We start from the raw sequence: 20626 nt of genomic DNA, 5'->3' as shown, positions 1-20626 counted from the left end.
AAGGCACACGACATGGGTTTGAATCCTTGTTTGGCTGTGTGACCTTGGGCAAGTTGCTAAACCTCTCTGTTAAAAAAGTTGTTTTGAGGATTAAATAACACTAAATGCATAGCAGTACCTGCACATAGTAAGAAATTTATGTATTTATCATTTTTTTTTTCACCTCCTTTCAAGGGTCTTTTCACCTGAAAAAAATGCAACATAACAAGTGCAAATATTACTTGAGATGGAGTGTGGTGAGTTCTGTAAGGGAATATAAACCATGAGTTCATATCTACTTGGGGTTGTGGGGAAAGGCTTCATAAAGGACAAATCGGGAAGGTTTGAAAAGGCAACGCATTCCAGGCAGCGGAAATAGCCCATGGTCAGGCTTGGAGGTGAGACTTGGTTGGACATATTTGGGAGCAACAAAGGTCTGTGTTTCTAGTCTAAAGGGGAAACAGGAGATGAACCTGGAAAGGGGCTGGGGCCACAGGATGGGAGGTCTTGGGTGCCCAGATGAGGAGTGGCAGGCAGTGGAGAGGGGTTTAGAGCATGTGGGTTTGAGAAAGGTTAACCCAGCAGCATTCGACAGGAGGGATGGAGTGGTTTCAGTGCCAGCTAAACATCTGGGCAATAGGTCATGACGGCGACTGGAGTCTGCATTTACAGTCCAGTTTGAAATATGCCCCTGACAACATTGAGAAGGACCATTAATTCTTCATAGTCTAAAGAGAGAACTCCTCGTTTGTGGCTTTTGCATTTTTCCTGTTCATATGAGCTGAGTTTCCCATTCCATTCCATCAACACGAAAGGAGGAGGGGTTCCTGCCTGCAAGAGGATGGAATGGTCACCCTTCCCAGTGCAGGGCCGTGCCCTCAGAGGCTCTGACTGGAAGGCTTCTCTGGCATGGACAGAGCCTTTCTCCCAGTGGAAACCTCTCCCACTCCCTCTCATTAGGACCGCGTTTCCTTCAGAACTGATGTGCTCCCGTGCAGTGGCCTGGATTTAGTTTTCTCCCCAGGCATTGGGGCTACTGGCCACAGCACACTGCACACCCTAAACTGGTGTGCGCAGCAGCCCAGCCACTCGGTCAGGGCCTAATCACAGAGGGCGTTTGGAAGGCCACTTCCAGGTGTTTCCACACCTCTGGGCAAGGTCGTTGGGATGTGTCCCCCTGGGGATTCTGCCTCCCTGGCCTCAGTTGGCCCAGGGGTGGGCCTCTGACATCAGCCAAGACAATCAGCAACATTCCCTGGAATATATAGAAACCAAAACTAAGGAGAGGATCAGCCTCTTCTGGTGGGAGCGATGGGATTTGAATCCTGGGAGCATCGGGCAGCCAGGATCCCAGGATATGGAGGAGACAGTCTATAGGGGAGAGAAGAATGCTCCCTGGGAGAAGATGAGGTCCTGGTTGAACTTGAATCCCTTTTCCAACTTTCCCGGAGGATGAACTCCACCCTTACTCTACTCTAAGTTAAATGTGATGCCTTTCAGAAAGTTCCTTTGTCTTTTTCCTAAACTATTTTGAATTAGATTTCTTTCACTTTTGATCAAAGAGTCCTGATACATAAACCCGTGCTCTCACACTGGTGCTCATCAATGTGAGCTTACTCTGTTTCCCTTCTTCTCAACGGCCTAAGGGTTGAACAGATAACATCATTATTGCTGAAGAGAGAACTGTGTATTAACCCTTAATAACCAGTCAGCACTAACATACTGCTTTTCAGATTTCAAAATAATTTTTCCATCAGTATTTTACTTGAACCCCATAACATATGCAGAAAGACAGGGCACACTTGTCTTCCTCATTTTACAGAAAATTTAGGCCAGATCAATTAATTGACTTTCCCTAGTTCCCTCAGTTATTTTCTGCCAGAACCTGAATTTTAACTTGTATTTTTTTTCCTTCCAAATCCTGTACACTTTTCCAAATAACTTCCTGCCTTAGAAAGTGATCCAATGCTTAGACTTTGGAATATTGATACAGGCCAATGAGGAAGATAGTGTAGTCCAAGGGAACCTCATGGGATTCTTATAACTCTCAGGTGACGCAGCTCTCTGTTCTGCCTGCAAGGAAGACTGTGGTGCTATTGATTCAGTTGATGGGACCAAAGGAAATGACACAGGGCCACTACTAGGGTGAGGCAAGTCAGGTGCCAAAAGAAACAATTTAAGGAGATGACTACTCTCAGGGTCATGCAAAGCTTTGACCTCCTGTAACATCATTAAGGTCATAGTTGCAAAATTCAGACTACAGAGATATGTGAGACACCACCTGAAATTAAAAAAAAAAAAAACAAAACAGGTGCATGTGGGGCTCGGGGGCCCGGGGCTGGCGCACAGGCGGGGGGGGGGGGCGCGTCCCAGGAGAGACCAAGGCGTTGCTCAGCTGCGGTACCGCCTTCTGCGTTGTCTTTTTGGAAAAACCCAAATACCACTGCCCTGCCTGCCACGTGCCCTACTGCTCCTTGCCCTGCTTCCGGAAGCACAAAGAGCAGCGCGAGCCTGCAACTGGTCCTGTCAAGAAAAAAATAAGATCAGCTCTTACTGCAAAAACTAAAAAGCCTGTGGAAAACGAAGATGATGATGACGACTCTGGCTGATTTTCTCAATAGTGATGAGGAAGAGGACCGAGTGTCTTTGCAGAATTTAAAGAATTTAGCACTGAGGAGCTTACTGCTCAACCCGCACCTCAGACAGCTGATGGTCGACCTCGATCAGGCAGACGACAAGGCCAAGCTTATGCGAGCTTGGATGCAGGAGCCCTTGTTTGTGGAGTTTGCTGCCTGCTGCTCGAGTATCGTGGAGCCGTCTCAGAACGAGGATCCTTAAGGTGGATTACTGTGTTGCCTGCTCCTCCTGGGAGGCCGTCATGCGGGGGGCCCTGCCCAGGGGTGGCGCTGCCAGGACTCAGCCGCTGAGGTCAGGTGGGCCCCCCAGACCCCCTCCAGCACTGCAGGCTGGGGCACAGGCAGGTGGAGGTACTCATGGTGGCAGACCCATATGGAGAGAGAGCTCGATGTTCAAATGGTGGTTTTTAAGTGTTTTATTTTTGTACAATTAAGACATAAATATTTACTGAGATTCCACACCCATTTGAGTAAAAACTTGTTCAGTGTTTCTAAATAAAAATAATAATAATAATAAAAACAAAAACAAACAACAAAAACCTCTTCTAGACACTTAGAACAGAAGATGAAGACTTGCAGTCTGTTAGGCAGGACTCAGAGGAGTCAGCTGATTTTTTTTCCCACTTACCCTGATACACAAATGCCCTTAAAAGTAGACTCTTTGGTGAAGCAAAATTACAATCACATTCTGTTGGAAACCTAGTAAAAGCCAAACCAAACTAAAGATCAATCTTCTAAGCCTGAAGTTGATCCTCAGTTCAGTTCAGTTCAGTCAGTCAGTCGTGTAACTCTTTGCTACTCCACGGACTGCAGCATGCCAGGCTTCCCTGTCCATCATCAACTCCTGGAGCTTACTCAAACATGTCCATCAAGTCGGTGATGCCATCCGACCATCTCATCCTCTGTCATCCTGTTCTCCTCCTGCCTTCAATCTTTCCCAGCATCAGGGTCTTTTCAAATGAGTCAGTTCTTCGCATCAGGTGGCCAAAGTATTGGAGTTTCAGCTTCAGCATCAGTCCTTCCAATCAATATTCAGGACTGATTTCCTTTAAGATGGACTGGTTTGATCTCCCTGCAGTCCAAGGGACTCTCAAGAGTCTTCTCCAACACCACAGTTCAAAAGCATCAATTCTTTGGCACTCAGCTCTCTTTATAGTCCAACTCTCACATCCTTACATGACTACTGGAAAAACCATAGCTTTGACTAGATGGACATTTGTCGGCAAAGTAATGTCTGTACTTTGTAATATGCTGTCTAGGTTGGTCATAGCTTTTCTTCCAAGGAGCAAGCATCTTTTAATTTCATGGCTGCAATAACCATCTGCAGTGATTTTGGAGCCCAAGAAAATAAAGTCAGCCACCTATTTCCCATCTATTTCCCATGAAGTGATGGGACCAGATGCCATCACCTTAGTTTTCTGAATGTTGAGTTTTAAGCCAACTTTTTCACTCTCCTCTTTCACTTTCATCAAGAGGTTCTTTAGTTCTTCTTCACTTTCTGCCATAAGGATGGTGTCATCTGCATATCTGAGGTTATTGATATTTCTCCCAGCAATCTTGATTCCAGCTTGTGCTTCATCCAGCCTGGCATTTTGCATGATGAACTCTGCATATAAGTTAAATAAGCAGGGTGACAATATACAGCCTTGACATATTCCTTTCCTGATTTGGAACCAGTCTGTTCCATGTCCAGTTCTAACTGTTGCTTCTTGACCTACATACAGGTTTCTCAGGAGGCAGGTCAGGTGGTCTGGTATTCCCATCTCTTTCAGAATGTTCCACAGTTTATTGTGATCCACACAGTCAAAGGCATTGGCATAGTCAATAAAGCAGAAGTTGATGTTTTTCTGGAACTCTCTTGCTTTTTTGATAATCTAACAGATGCTGGCAATTTGATCTCTGGTTCCTCTAAATCCAGCTTGAACATCTGGAAGTTCACAGTTCACGTACTGTTGAAGCCTGACTTGGAGAATTTTTATTATTACTTTGCTAGCGTGTAAGATGAGTGCAATTGTGTGGTAGTTTGAACATTCTTTGGTATTACCTTTCTTTAGGATTGGAATGAAAACTGACCTTTTCTAGTCCTGTGGCCACTGCTGAGTTTTCCAAATTTGCTGGCATATTGAGTGCAGCACTTTCACAGCATCATCTTTCAGGACTTGAAATAGCTCCATTGGAATTCCATCACCTCCACTAGCTTTGTTCGAAGTGATGCACCCTAAGGCCCACTTGACTTCACATTCCAGGATGTCTGACTCTAGGTGAGTGATCACACCATTGTGGTTATCTGGGTCATGAAGATCTTTTTTGTACAGTTCTTCTGTGTATTCTTGCCACCTCTTCTTAATATCTTCAGCTGTTGCCCGTGAGTGTCCAGGAGTCTCTGGTGGAGGTGTGGGTCAACAGTGGCCTGCTGCAGGGTTGGGGGCCCTGAGTGCAGCAGTACCGGCATGGGACCTTTTGAAGGATGTGGCCATTATCTTCATTATCTCCACCATAGTTTGGCCTCAGGTCAAACAAGAGGGAGGGAACACAGCCCTACCCATCAACAGAAAACTGGATTAAAGATTTACTGAGCACTGCCCCAATTATCAGAACAAGGCCCAGTTTCCCCTTCAGTCAGTCTCTCCCATCAGGAAGCTTCCATATGCCTCTTGTGGCAGACAGGATGAAAACCACAATCACAGAAACTAACCAAACTGATCACATGGACCACCTCCTTGCCTAACTCAATGAAACTATGAGCCATGCCATGTAGGGGCACCCAAGATGGAAGGGTCATGGTGGAGAGTTCTGACAAAACATGGTCCACTAGAGAAGGGAATGGCAAACCACTTCAGTATTCTTGCCTTGAGAACCCAATGAACAGTATGAAAAGGCAAAATGATAGGATACTGAAACAGGAACTTCCCAGGTTGGTAGGTGCCCAATATGTTACTGGAGATCAGTGGAGAAATAACCCCAGAAAGAATGAAGAGGTGGAGCCAAAGCAAAAACAACACCCAGTTGTGGATGTGATGGCAGTAAAGACCGATGCTGTAAACAGCACTATTACATAGGAACCTGAAATGTTAGGTCCATGAATCAAGGCAAATTGGAAGTGGTCAAACAGGAGATGGCAAGAGTGAACATCGACATTCTAGGAATCAGCGAACTAAAATGGACTGGAATGGGTGAATTTAACTCAGATGACCATTATATCTGCTACTGTGGGCAGGAATCCTTTAGAAGAAATGGGATAGCCATCATGGTCAACAAAAGAGTCCAAAATGCAGTACTTGGATGAAATCTCAAAAATGACAGAATGATCTCTGTTCATTTCCAAGGCAAACCATTCAATATCACAGTAATCCAAGTCTATGCCCCGATCAGTAATGCGAAGAAGCTGAAGTTGAACGGTTCTATGAAGACCTATAAGACCTTCTAGAACTAACACTCCAAAAGGATGCCCTTTTTATTATAGAGGACTGAAATACAAAAGGAGGAAGTCAAGAGATACCTGGAGTAACAGGCAAATTTGGCCTTGGAGTACAAAATGAAGCAGGTAAAAGGTTAACAGAGTTTTGCCAAAAGAACGCACTGGTCGTAACAAATACCCCTCTTCCAACAACACAAGAGAAGACTCTACACATGGACATCACCAGATGGTCAATACTGAAATCATATTGATTATATTCTTTGCAGCAAAGAAGAAGAAGCTCTATACTGTCAGTGAAAACAAGACCGGGAGCTGACTATGGCTCCGATCCTGAACTCCTTATTGCCAAAATCTATTTCAAGTTGGATTTCTGTCACTTTTGACCAAAAAGTCCCAATACTATATCCACAATCTTAGGCTGCTCTCATTGATCACTTATTGTCCTATTTCCCTTCCTCTCAGTCCTATGGATTTATCAAAAGCTGATGGAGCTTAAGTGGCTTTCTCAAAGTCTATAGCCAGTGAGTGAGAAAGTCTGGATTGGAATCCAGGTTCAATCCAGTACACCATGAATCCTTCACTGAGATATTGGACTGAGAGTTTTTGTCCAAGCTACAAGAAGTTTTTAATACTAATCATTTCATATATGTACAGTACTTAGAACTTTTCTGACTATTCCTGTATCCATTATTTTATTTCCAGCTAACAGATATTTTAACAATTAAAAAAAATCAAGTGTGCCAAACATATCCATAATTATTTTCTTAATAACCATTTTCGCCTGCCCTGCATTGGTTATATATAGCTACATAACAAATTATCCTGAAACTTCAGTCAGTTCAGTTCAGTCGCTCAGTCGTGTCCGACTCTTTGCGACCCCATGAATCGCAGCACGCCAGGCCTCCCTGTCCATCACCATCTCCCGGAGTTCACTCAGACTCAAGTCCATCAAGTCCGTGATGCCATCCAGCCATCTCATCCTCAGTCGTCCCGTTCTCCTCCTGCTCCCAATCCCTCCCAGCATCAGAGTCTTTTCCAATGAGTCAAAAGCAGCTTAAAAAAACAAACGTTTATTACCTCACAGCTTCTGCGGGAATCCAGTTGCCACCTAGCTGGCTTAAAGTCTCTCCTGAGAGTACAATCAAATGCCAACTGGGGCCACAGGCTCATCTGAAAGTTCAGCTGAGGGATGATTCACTTCCAAACCTTTGACAGGATTTGATTCTTCATGGGCTGTTGGGTGAGGACCTCAGTTCCTAGCTGGCTGTTGGTCAGAGACCCTCTTGAGTCACCACATGACGTCTCCAGAGGGCAGGTCGCAACATGGCAGCTGGCTTCCCTCACAGTGAGCTCAGGAGACAGCAAGACAGAGAAGCCCAAGGCAGAAGCCTCAGCACATTGTATAACCTAACCTTGGAATTGACATCCCGTGGCTTTTGCCATATTCTACTCATTAGAAATAAATCAAGAGATCCGGCCCACACTTTAAGGGGAGAGATTACGAATGGGGGTGACTATCAGGAAACTAAAATCATTGGAGCCATTTTTAGAAGCTGCCCAACTGATATTACATATGCCAAATTAAAATTACACCTCCCAGATGCCCAAGATAAAGTAAGCCTAAAGTTAAGTTTATTATCTTTCCATTTTTAAGAAAAGAAATTTTTTCATTATAAAGCAGCAAAAAAAAAAAAAAAAAAAAAAAAACTATTTATCCCAAAATTATAGCTTGTAGTTTGTTGGGTATTATGAAGCCTTTGTGCAAAGTGGACACGAATCCCAGAGGGATGGTGTTGCTGCCATCCATCTCTCCCTCTCCTCAGAGCTTGCTAATTTTTTTTTGCATCTGAACCAAAAGTCTTGCCTTCCAGACAAGGGCCAGTAAATGACACTGCCTGCATGTCAGAAATTGCTACTGACATTTCAATTTTGCTTAATTTTTTTTCTTTCTTTGATAGTATTATGGAGAAAATTTACATTTGAATAAAAAGCAAATAGTGCATGTCAGAGTAAGCATCAGGGAATGTCAAATTGTTTTTTTCCAATTACAACTCTATTTCAAATAGGGTAATGCAATTAAAGGATAATTACTAGAAGCACAAAGCCAAGGTTACGATCAGAAATGGTTACCCTTTCACTTTAAGTCCTGTCTTGCTAAATAAAATATTCCTGAGGGGCAAGTTACTGTTTGAAAATAGAATACACGCATCCAGGAACAACCAAATACTTGGCAGTGTTGACCAAAACATGTATTTGTGCATAAATACAAGTGTTTAAAAGAGATGAAAAGACACTAAAGGTGAACCGCATTTTCCTTGGCTTTATCACTCTGATTAATAATGTGATAAATTAGCTGTAGGATGCAATATTAATTAACAGTATATTAGTTTCATTTTATTGCCGATAACATAACAAGCTCTGAAATAGTAGTAGACTAAACTGCTGACGAGGGCTTTTCTGCAAACTGAGCTGGAGTTTGATTTCTCATTTGTCCAAGTGAAGCATCAGCAACTGAGTAAAACCAATTACCTCAAAACCCACCAAGCCCTCGGCAGCAACTTAGTGCATCTGAGTTTGCCCAAATGTTATTACTTTCAAATTAAAGCCTGGCCTGAGATGGGACACTGAAGAATTTCTACTGCTGAAAATAATTCAGTATGGCAGGCTAGTTGCGTAACACTTCAGAGAGCCAAATAGAAAGCAAAAGCTCCCTTCAGCTTCCAGACATCTTGAATACGTAGCTATCCTCTTCCAGAAGGCAAGCTGGAGGTACAGAAGTCAGAGACGAAAAGAGAGGCATTTTCCTGATTCCCTCAAGTGAAAATGTTGTAGGAAAATTTTCAAATCACACTGTTCATTTTTGAGGTGAAGTCCTGGTTTGGGGTGGGCAGTACTTGAGGAAAAAAGGATGCTAGGCATATGGAGGTCAGTTCAGTTCAGTTCAGTTCAGTCGCTCAGTCGTGTCCGACTCTTTGCGACCCCATGAATCACAGCACGCCAGGCCTCCCTGTCCATCACCATCTCCCGGAGCTCACTCAGACTCACGTCCATAGAGTCCATGATGCCATCCAGCCATCTCATCCTGGGTCGTCCCCTTCTCCTCCTACCCCGAATCTCTCCCAGCATCAGAGTCTTTTCCAATGAGTCAACTCTTCGCATGAGGTGGCCAAAGTACTGGAGCTTCAGCTTTAGCATCATTCCTTCCAAAGAAATCCCAGGGTTGATCTCCTTCAGAATGGACTGGTTGGATCTCCTTGTAGTCCAAGGGACTCTCAAGAGTCTTCTCCAACATCACAGTTCAAATGCGTCAATTCTTCGGCACTTAGCCTTCGTCACAGTCCAACTCTCACATCTGTACATGACCACAGGAAAAACCATAGCCTTGGCTAGACGGACCTTAGTCAGCAAAGTAATGTCTCTGCTTTTGAATATGCTGTCTAGGTTGGTCATAACTTTTCTTCCAAGGAGTAAGCGTCTTTTAATTTCATGGCTGCAGTCACCATCTGCAGTGATTTTGGAGCCCAGAAAAATAAAGTCTGACACTGTTTCTACTGTTTCCCCATCTATTTCCCATGAAGTGATGGGACCAGATGCCATGATTTTCGTTTTCTGAATGTTGAACTTTAAGCCAACTTTTTCCACTCTCCTCTTTCACTTTCATCAAGAGGCTTTTTAGTTCCTCTTCACTTTCTGCCATAAGGGTGGTGTCATCTGCATATCTGAGGTTATTGATATTTCTCCTGGCAATTTTGATTCCAGCTTGTGTTTCTTCCAGTCCAGTGTTTCTCATGATGTACTCTGCATAGAAGTTAAATAAGCAGGGTGACAATATACAGCCATGACGTACTCCTTTTCCTATTTGGAACCAGTGTGTTGTTGCATGTCCAGTTCTAACTGTTGCTTTCTGACCTGCATACAGATTTCTCAAGAGGCAGGTCAGGTGGTCTGGTATTCCCATCTTTTTCAGAATGTTCCACAGTTTATTGTGATCCACACAGTGAAAGGCTTTGGCATAGTCAATAAAGCAGAAATAGATGTTTTTCTGGAACTCTCTTGCTTTTTCAATGATCCAGCGGATGTTGGCAATTTGATCTCTGGTTCCTCTGCCTTTTCTAAAACCAGCTTGAACATCAGGGAGTTCACGGTTCACGTATTGCTGAAGTCTGGCTTTGAGAATATTGAGCATTACTTTACTAGCATGTGAGATGAGTGGAATTGTGCGGTAGTTTGAGCATTCTTTGGCATTGCCTTTCTTTAGGATTGGAATGAAAACTGACCTTTTCCAGTCCTGTGGCCACTGCTGAGTTTTCCAAAGTTGCTGGCATATTGAGTGCAGCACTTTCACAGCATCATCTTTCAGGATTTGAAACAGCTCAACTGGAATTCCATCACCTCCACTAGCTTTGTTCATAAGGCCCACTTGACTTCACATTCCAAGATGTCTGGCTCTAGATTAGTGATCCCATCATCATGATTATCTGGGTCGTGAAGATCTTTTTTGTACAGTTCTCCCATGTATTCTTGCCACCTCTTCTTAATATCTTTTGCTTCTGTTAGGTCCAGACCATTTCTGTCCTTTATCGAGCCCATCTTTGCATGAAATGTTCCCTTGGTATCTCTAATTTTCTTGAAGAGATCTCTAGTCTTTCCCATTCTGTTGTTTTCCTCTATTTCTTTGCATTGATTGCTGAGGAAGGCTTTCTTATCTCTTCTTGCTATTCTTTGGAACTCTGCATTCAGATGCTTGTATCTTTCCTTTTCTCCTTTGCTTTTCACCTCTCTTCTTTTCACAGCTATTTGTAAGGCCTCCCCAGACAGCCATTTTGCTTTTTTGCATTTCTTTTCCATGGGGATGGTCTTGATCCCTGTCTCCTGTACAATGTCACGAACCTCAGTCCATAGTTCATCAGGCACTCTATCTATCAAATCTAGACCCTTAAATCTATTTCTCACTTCTACTGTATAATCATAAGGGATTTGATTTAGGTCATACCTGAATGGTCTAGAGGTTTTCCCTACTTTCCTCAATTTAAGTCTGAATTTGGCAATAAGGAGTTCATGATCTGAGCCACAGTCAGCTCCCAGTCTTGTTTTTGTTGACTGTATAGAGCTTCTCCATCTTTGGCTGCAAAGAATATAATCAATCTGATTTTGGTATTGACCGTCTGGTGATGTCCATGTGTAGAGTCTTCTCTTGAGTTGTTGGAAGAGGGTGTTTGCTATGACCAGTGCATGGAGTTATTATTTGTTATTTGGTTTATTTAGTTAGATATTAGGAGCTACCTCACTATACAGTAAGAAACTCTAGCACAAAAAGTTAGACTTCTCAAGAAAGGAGTTACTGAGCTACAACATGGTCAGAGGAGTTAAAACAAGCTGAGCAAGGTGCATTAGAAGAAATCTGAAGAAATCTCTGTCCATTTATTCTGTCACTTGTCTCCTCAACATCACCTCACTGCTCTGTCCGTCTCTCTTTCTCTTTCTCTTTTACACACACTCTTATTCCCATATAGAAAGTCATTTTCTATTCCCTTTTCTTTTTCTTTTTTTTAAAGATATTTTCAACGGGGACCATTTTTAAGTCTTATTGAATTTGTTACAATATTGCTTCTGTTTTATATTTTGGTTTTTTGTCCATGGCATGTGGGATCTCAGCTCCTGATAAGAGATTGAAAAACTGCACTCCTGGCATTGGAAGGCAAAGCCTTAACCACTGGACCGCCAGAGAAGTCCTATCTCTTATCTTGCTTAATTTCTTTCATGCATGCATGCTGAGTTGCTTCGGTCGTGCCTTACTCTTTGCAACCCCATGGACTCCAGCCCTCCAGTCTCCTCTGTCCATGGGATTCCCCAGGCAAGAATACTGGAGCGGGTTGCATGCCCTCCTCCAGCGGATCTTCCCAATCCAGGAATCGAACCTGCATTTCTTATGTCTCCTGCATTGACAGTTAGGTTCTTTACCACTAGCTCCACCTGGCAGTATCTGAAATTACATTTTAGGTAATTTAGTCATTCACTCATGTACTTATTTATTGCCTCTATTGCTGCTGCTGCTGCTGCTGCTAAGTCATTTCAGTCATGTCCGACTCTGTGCGACCCCATAGATGGCACCCACCAGGCTCCCCTGTCCCTGGGATTCTCCAGGCAAGAACGCTGGAGTGGGTTGCCATTTCCTTCTCCAATGCATGAAAGTGAAAAGTGAAAGTGAAGTCACTCAGTCGTGTCCGACTCTTCGCGACCCCAAGGACTGCAGCCCACCAGGCTCCTCCATCCATGGGACTTCCCAGGCAAGAGTACTGCAAATGGTAAATTCCATAAAGTCACAGGATGTGCCTGTCTGTCACTGCAAAACAATACCTGGCTCGTAGGAGACACAGAAATAGTTGAATCAGAGAATGAACCCATTCACTGAACTTAACATTTACCAAACACCCAATGTCTAAGTGCAAAAGATTCAAAGATGATAATTAGAACTACCATTCATTGACATTTACTCTGTGCCCTCAATGAGCTAAAGATTTTACACATGATATCTCATTTAATCTCGCAACAACTCTGCAAAAGATTTTTTCTAGTATTCTTCCCCCCCAACGCCCCCCACACCCTCCAGACAGGACACAGACAGATCAAAGAGCTTGGTCCACTTAATGCCACACAGTTAGAAAGAGGTAAGTCATGAATTAAATGGGGTTTGCCACTCGGGACACCAGGCATAGTCAGATTCAGAGATGAATAAGATACCTAATAATCTCGTGTCTGTGTTTGAAGCATCTTTGCCTTCGACCGTCACCATTGCCTCCCATGGCCAGAGGAAGAATCTAGTAATGAATCTTAGAGAATTGGAGATGGGACATTTGCCATCCTGGGAACTTCAGGAATGCCCTCCCTCCTGGCAGATTCCATTATTCCATGCTGCTTCGCCTTTGGGTGAGGTCAGATTCTATGAGATGTTTATGAGAGCAGCATGTATTCTCAAGGCCCTAGTTCCAGGTTATGTGAGCCCAGCAGCTGTCAGGGATCCTATTTACTTTTAATAAATCTAACAAATGAATGATAAATAAGTGATGAGTCTTCTGCCTCAGAGAATCCAGTGAGGGCAGGACCCAGCCAGGTGCATGGAAAGCCAAATTCTTTCCCAGCATTCATAACTGAATTCTAAACAGCCAGCACCAAATTCTGCAGTCAGTTCAGACTACAGAGTTCCCATGTATTTTACAGGTCACAAAATTATTCCTCTCTCTGGTTCACTGGAATCAAAGAAAGTTCTTTAGCCTGTTCATTCCATGAATTAAAAAAAAAAAAAAAAAAAGGAAAGATTAAAAAGGGTCTCCCTCAGTTATAATGCTGTTCATGTCCTTTGACCAGAAAGAGTTAGAGAAAAACTTCGGGATTGATTTGAGGGATGCAGAGCCCAGGTTCCATTAAAGTGTATTAATGCCAAGGTCTGTGCAATTAGTGAAAAGTCAATTCCCATTACTAGTTAACACTATTGAATATCTGCTTTCTTTAATAAAAAGCCATGTCCAGTACAAAGAGAATAAATCAATAGGTTGGCTGCATTTAGATCTATGCTGCCGTCTTCTAAAATGCACAGAGAAACTCCCCGTCAGAGCTCCTCTGTCTGTCTGCCAAGCTCAGTCTGTGAGCTGGCAGCTGGCCCTGACATCTTTGCCTGGAATCTTTCATTAGCACTCTCGCCTTAGCTCTCATTTCTCTAATCAGAAAATTTGAATTTTACCCCGTGCCTAAAAATCCTCTATTTGAGCTTGATCTTCATCTGTCTCTAAATTGGACCTGTTCAGAAAACAAGCTGTGAAGCAGCCACGGACATACCTCTGAATCGCAGCACTGGCTATAATACCAGTGCTCCCCTCAGGTTGGGAGAGTGTGGGGTGGAGGCAACCTCTTACAAGGGGCCAAAGAATCTGTAGGGCACGAAAGCGTTTGCCTCTTTAGATCCCCCCCTTTCTGTTAGTTTACAGCTGGTGAACCTTTCTGCTGCCAATTTTGGAGGCAGCTGGGATGTTTCAGATTCTCAAGTGTGAAGAGCAAAAAAGGATACATCTGTCTCAAAGTATACAAGGTCCCTAGCACCTTCCCAGAGGAAGGACACTTTCACCTCCCTGCTTTGGAGTCTGCCTCCCTAAGCTGAGCTATTCATCTCTTATGTGGACCACAAAAAGGAGAAGACTGTTTATTGTTTATTTTTTTGTAACTTTTTATATCAGAGTATAGCCAGTTAACAAGATAGTAGTTTCAGGTGAACAGCAAAGGGACTCAGCCAAATACATACATGCATCCATTCTCCCCCAAACGACACTCCCATCCAGGCTGCCACATGACATTGAGCAGAGTTACCTGTGCAGTACAGTAGGGCCTTGTTGGTTATCCATTTTAAATATAGTAGTGAGTACCTAAACATCCCAAACTCCCTAACTATTCCTTCCCTGTATCCTTCTCCCACTGACAAGCGGAGATTCATTCTCTTAAGTCTGTGAGTCTGTTTCTGTTTTGTAAATATATTCATTTATATCATTTCTTTTTAGATACTGCATGTAAAGGATGTTATAAGCTATTTAGGAGAAAGCTGTTTGGACTGTGCTCTCAATATAATGCTTGGCTTACTACAGATTAAAAGTGCATTGAAGCCCTCTGTCTCTCAGGCACGTGCCTATTTTATGTAAGTTATTGCAAAGTTGGAATACTGTACTTCTAGTAAAGTGAATTATATTTCCCCAAAGCATTTCATTTTATTCACCAGAATGCTCAGACTTTGAAAAATGAGGATTGATATCATTTTGCTTTAGTTTGGTTCACTGTGCAAAATAATTTTATATTCTTTTTTCTTTACCCCCTGGACCCTATTTTTATCAGTTGATCCTTATTCACAGGTTCAGCATTTCTGTACCCTCTCTCCCTTCCCAAGAGTGTGTGTTTGGTCAATGGGTGGTTTCAGTGGAAGAAGATATTTGAATTCCATTCCTTTCAGGATGCAACAAATTAGTATAGATTGTTCTGGGTTTTCAGTTGGTTCAAGTCTAAATATTTCTTCTCTCAAGAAGGTAGATATATCTAATGAGGCGACAGCTGGCTGAACACATGTCTGCTTATGCTTGTTGCAGGGGTGGCTTCATGTCACTTTCCATGACCCCATTTCCAGAGCTAAGGTCTGGGCTGTCATTGCAGAGGATCACAAACCAGGCCCTGCCCAGTGAAAGCCAAGAATGATACCACTACTGTTGTGAATGCTTCCGGAAGCCACTGAAATCCTCCACAGTGGTCGAGAACTCCGCAGGGAGATTGGCTGTGTCACTTCACAGAGAGACTTGTGAAGTGACAACAACTGAAGTGAACAGTAGACATTTATACCACCCTACCACAAGCGTGGCAAGTGTTCAAAGGTGAAGAGGCATTTATGGCTGCACTAACAGCCAGTTTTTCTTCACATTCAAGGTTATAGACTTTTGAAAAGGCGGGTTCATTAGGTGACAAGGTAAGACTTAAAAGTCACCAGAGAGGCTGGCCAAGTGTTCCAAATAGCTCAGTTGCCTTGTTGTTGTCCAGTCACTAAGCTGTGTCTCTTTGCAACCCCATGGGCTGTAGCACACCAGGTTCCATGGGGTTCTCCAGGCAAGAATACTGGAGTGAGTTGCCAGGAGATAGTTTTCTATCTAAGGGTATCTAATATTTTTCTCCACGGAATATTCCCTGAACAGGGACTGAACCCACGTCCCTTGCATTGGCAGGTGGATTCTCTAACACTGGGCCACCTGAGAACACTAAGGAATAAGAGACTTAATCAAGGAACCACACATCTTCATCACCCCAACTAGATGAAGGCTACCCACTCAGCCAGAGGTATTTGACTGAGTTTCCATTTCCGGATGGCGCTCACAAAGTGATGAGCTGGTATTGTCAAGAAATCAATCCAAGCGGAAGTATGATAATGCATTTTGGGAAATGAATAAATGCAGTCCCAAGCAATCTGCTTGTGTGACGTTTATACAGGAAAACTACCTTTTAAGGGATTGGCAGTTGTCTTCGTTCCCTTAGCAAATCCTATTGTGATAACTCTGAAATGAATAGCAGGGGGCAGAACTAGATTAAACAATTTCCTTCTTACAAAATACAGAGATGTTTTAAAAGTTGGAAATCCATAGCATTGCCTCAAATGCTGCAAACTTTATGAAACATTAAGCAACGAACGCCTCTTGCCTTCAAGAGGGGATGTGGTCAGAGAAACTCCCCACTCTAAAGTCACGCCTGAGAATCAGCTTTTGCAGGAGAGTCGAGTTGCCAAACTAGAGCTGGCAGGAGAGTTGCTTCATGAAATGAGAACAGAATGGAATGCACTCTCACCTTCAAGTTCAAGTGCATGTTGAGATTTTTATCTGAAATGAATTCTGATTAACATCAACTTGGACTAAGGAAGAAAAAAACATTCAAGCATGTGTTTATACTTGTTGACATACGTAGAAGAAACACCTTAAATCTGAGTCATAATATTGGAAGAGGAGACGATTGAAAAATGCATGCCACGGATACAGTCTTACCAAGAATCCAACAGTCAAGAAATCTAAATCCCCCAAGAGACAGGGAAATTTGTTTCAATAATTTGTCCTGTCACTCTGCAGCCATAGGAACATTCTATGGTTGAGTGCCTTCAACACTTCTCACACCGTTTTGTTCTTTTAGTTACTGTCTCATTTTCTCACTTCAATATTTCATTTTCCAATTGTTTTAAGAAGAAAGAGGAATAGACATACCTTCCATGAGTGTTCTAAAAGCCCTGTTGCTGATACAGAGAGAGGAGAGAGAGTTGAGTTCATATTCCAAGAAGTGTTTTACATCCGTGACAGTTGATGTCACACACACAAACAAGAGGATCAAATGAGCCCATCTCTTTAGAGGAAAAAAAGTGGAAGTGTTAGCCATGTCTGACTCTTTGCAACCCCATGGACTATAGCTCACCAGGCTCCTCTGTCCACGGAATTCTCCAGACAAGAATACTAGTGTGGGTAGCCAGGCCCTTCTCCAGGAGATCTTCCCAACCCAGGAATCAGAACCAGGGTCTCTTGCATTGCAGGCAGATTCTTTACCATCATCCTTATAGGATGATGCCCCAGTTCCTTCAATCAACTCTCTTGATTAAACCTGAACTTTTGCCTTCAGCCTAGTTATGTCTTTCAGCGGAAATATGATGGAATTCCCAAATTAGCAAGATTTGGAGCTTGGCTGGATAAGCCCCTGTCAACAAGAAGAAGCCACTTTTTCCCCTTGTCCATCTTAGCGTATAGTCTCCATCCCCTGGATACTGATGCTTACATTACCTATTCTTCCTTCCATGGTTTCATATCAGAAATTACTTTACAGAGTACAAAATAACTATATTTAATGACTTCCCATTTCACTGAGAGTAAAGGCCCAGTCTCTACAAGGCTATCATCAAGCCACCAGCCAATCACTCACCCACCATCATCATTCCTTCCCCAACCTCCTCCAGGCACACTAGCCTACATGGTCATCCCTGAACACTCCGGCGTGTTGCTGCTTCAGTGCCTTTACACTTGCTATTCACTCTGGATTGCTGTAACCGCAGTGTGCATGCATGCCTGCGAAGTTGCTTCAGTCATGTCAGATTCTTTGTGACCCTATGGGCTGAGCCCACCAGGTTCCTCTGTCCACTGGATTCTGCAGGCAAGAACACTAGACTGGGTTGCCATGCCCTCCTCCAGCGGATCTTCCTGACCCAGGGATAGAATCTGCATCTCTTATGTCTACTGCATTGACAGGCAGGTTCTTTTCTTTACCATTAGTGCCACCTGGGAAGCTCTAACTGCAGGGTACATATGGAGAAATTGGGTCTTAAGTCAAATGTTGTTTTCTCAATAAAAACTTCCTGAGAAACCTCACCTAAAATTTTATCTTCTCCCACCTCCCAAATAATTTCTATCTCCTTTCCTAACATTATATAAATCACTTTTTCATTCTTATTTAATCTGTCTCCTCACGGGACTGTAAGCTCGGTGAGCAAAGTTTGCTATTCACTGCTATGTCCTCAGTGCCTAGAACAGTGTCTGGTATGTAGTAAGGCTCGAGTAAATACCCACTGAATGAATAAATGATGATGAATTCATGAAAGAGTATCAACCATTTACCAAGAGTGATAGCCATCTCTTCTTTATTCACATAAAGGCCAGGTCCTTCTGGTGGGCACTAGAAGCCTCAACACCATGATCTTCATTGTAAATGACTACTAAGCTCTTACCATGTACCAAACATTATGTGAAATGCCATACACGCATTATCTTATTTAATCTCTACCACCAACCCCTGTGTTGAGTGTAATCATCTCAGTTTTGCAATAAATAGATGAGGAGCCAAGGAGATCAATTAAGTTGCTCACATTAGCATTAAGTAGGCAGTGGAGCTCAAATACAAGTTGAAGTTTGTCTAACACAGTAGGTCTCAGCCAGAGGGTGATTTTGCCCTTCTGTCCCAGGGGATATCTTACAATGTCTGCAAACACTTTTCACTGTCACAGCTGGGGGTTGCTACTGGCATCTAGTGGGTAGATATCAGAGAGGCTACCAAACATCCCACAATCCACAGTACAGCACCCTCCCCACCAATAAAGAGTTATCCAGCCCAGAGGGGCATCACCAACTTGATAGACATGAGTGTGAGTAAGCTCTGGGAGTTGGTGATGGACAGGGAAGCCTGACATGCTGCAGTCCATGGGGTTGCAAAAAGTCCGACATGACTTAGCAACTGAACTGAACTGCACTGGAGGTCAATTGTGCCGAGGCTGAGAAACTCTGATCTAACTCCATAGACAGGTTTTAGTCACTTTGCAGTTTTGCTCAATGAGTTGCTAGCGGCGGTAAAAACCAGCATCAACCCTTTTATGAAGCAATATGACAGTATTTCTCAAGAGTGCCAACTGTTTTCATACCTTTTGACCCTGAAATCCTATTTCTGTAAATCTGGCCTCAGGAAATAATCTGAAATGTGGAAAATATCCTCAAATATTTATAATGACATTATTTGTAATAGCAAAAAATTGGAAACCACCTAATGTCTGGCAATAAAGGAGTCATTAAGTAAACTCTGGAATATCTACTTGTTGAGACATTAGACAGCCATTAAAATTATATTTATTAAACATTTATAAAGGAATGGGAAAATGCCTACACAGAAATGATAAATTTTAAAAATTAGGTTTCAAAATTACATGTGCAGTATGACTCTTTAAAAACTGACCAAAATTATATGTACAAAAGTGGTGAAGCAGAAATACATTAAAATATTAATAGTGTTGTTGGACTATGACTGGTTAGTTTTATCTTTCAGGGCTTCCAGAATGTTCTATAATAACAAAGTGTTCATTTTGCAATCAGGAAAAATATCTTTTAAAAAATAATAAGATTAAGAGCTAAAAATTAGAACTAAGAACTGTGAAAAAACAAAGGGTAAGTAAAGTATCTGTCCCTAAAGTAAACTTTGGGGCTTCCCAAGTGATGCTAGAGGTAAAGAACCTGCCTGCCAATGCATGAGGTATAAGAAATGCAGGTTCAATCCCTGGATCGGGAAGATTCCCTGGAGGAGAGTATGGCAACCCACTCCAGTATTCTTGCCTGAAGAGTCCCATGGACAGAGGAGTCTGGCAGGCTATAGGCCATGGGGTCACAAAAAGTCGGACACGACTAAGGCGACTTAGCATGCAAAGTGAACTTCAGGCCTGTTGCGGTGATTTTATCTCTTACGTGGATTTATTGAGCTTAATTAGTGTTTATAATTATCCCTTTTAGGGAACTGTCTTCGTTATTTGAAAAAAGGCTTGGTTAGTTTTGTTGTGGTAGCTAGAACTAGCTCCATCTTTGCCAGTTTATGTCTATCAAACACATTTTACTCACTCATCTTAAGTTTGTTTTCTGATGTTTTAAAAACATTTAGTTCCATTAGATTAAAGGATTCTTACCCTCAGGCACAAAACTGCTGTCAGGTCAGTTACTGTTTGAGGGCACATGGCGGGGATGTGCGTGGTTAACCGCCTTCATATGGGGGCCAGCAACTAAGAGGACAGGCCATGAGCTTCAACAGGCCTTGGTTCAGATCCCAGCTCCACACTCACCAGTGTGCTTCATTTTGTTTAAAGATTTATTTATTTGACTGTACCGGGTCTTAGCTATGGCATGTGAGATCTAGTTCCCTGACCAGACATCCAACCCAGACCCTCCCCCTCTGCATTGAGAGGACAGAGTCTTAGCCACAGGACCACCAGGAAAGTCCCACCAGTGTGTTCTTGAGTGAGCTCTTAACCTCTCTGTGCCCTCTCTGTATCCCACGCCTGTGTGTAAAACCACTACAAAATTCTGTTAATGCCTGACAGACTTCACGCTCTTTGAATGCTATGACGTGGGACCATTTACTTGAGAAAACTTGTCCCACAACCAGCTTAATTCCCCATCTTCATCCTTCACCCCACTTTCCAGATGTTTTTCATCTCAAGAAAACTTGAGGCTTAGCCTGTAACAGTTATGACACTACCTCTGAGAGCCTCATCCAAGATGTGGTATCTTTGAACTTTGTC

The 20626-nt window shown here is 42.9% G+C and overlaps 1 pseudogene; it reads left to right on the top strand.

Annotated features, from left to right (window-relative positions):
- Nucleotides 2290-2817, top strand: LOC102178840 (annotated as a pseudogene).

The sequence above is a fragment of the Capra hircus genome, chromosome 15 (assembly GCF_001704415.2).
Source record: "Capra hircus breed San Clemente chromosome 15, ASM170441v1, whole genome shotgun sequence".
Lineage (NCBI taxonomy): Eukaryota > Metazoa > Chordata > Mammalia > Artiodactyla > Bovidae > Capra > Capra hircus.
This window is presented reverse-complemented; position numbering and strand designations above follow the sequence as displayed.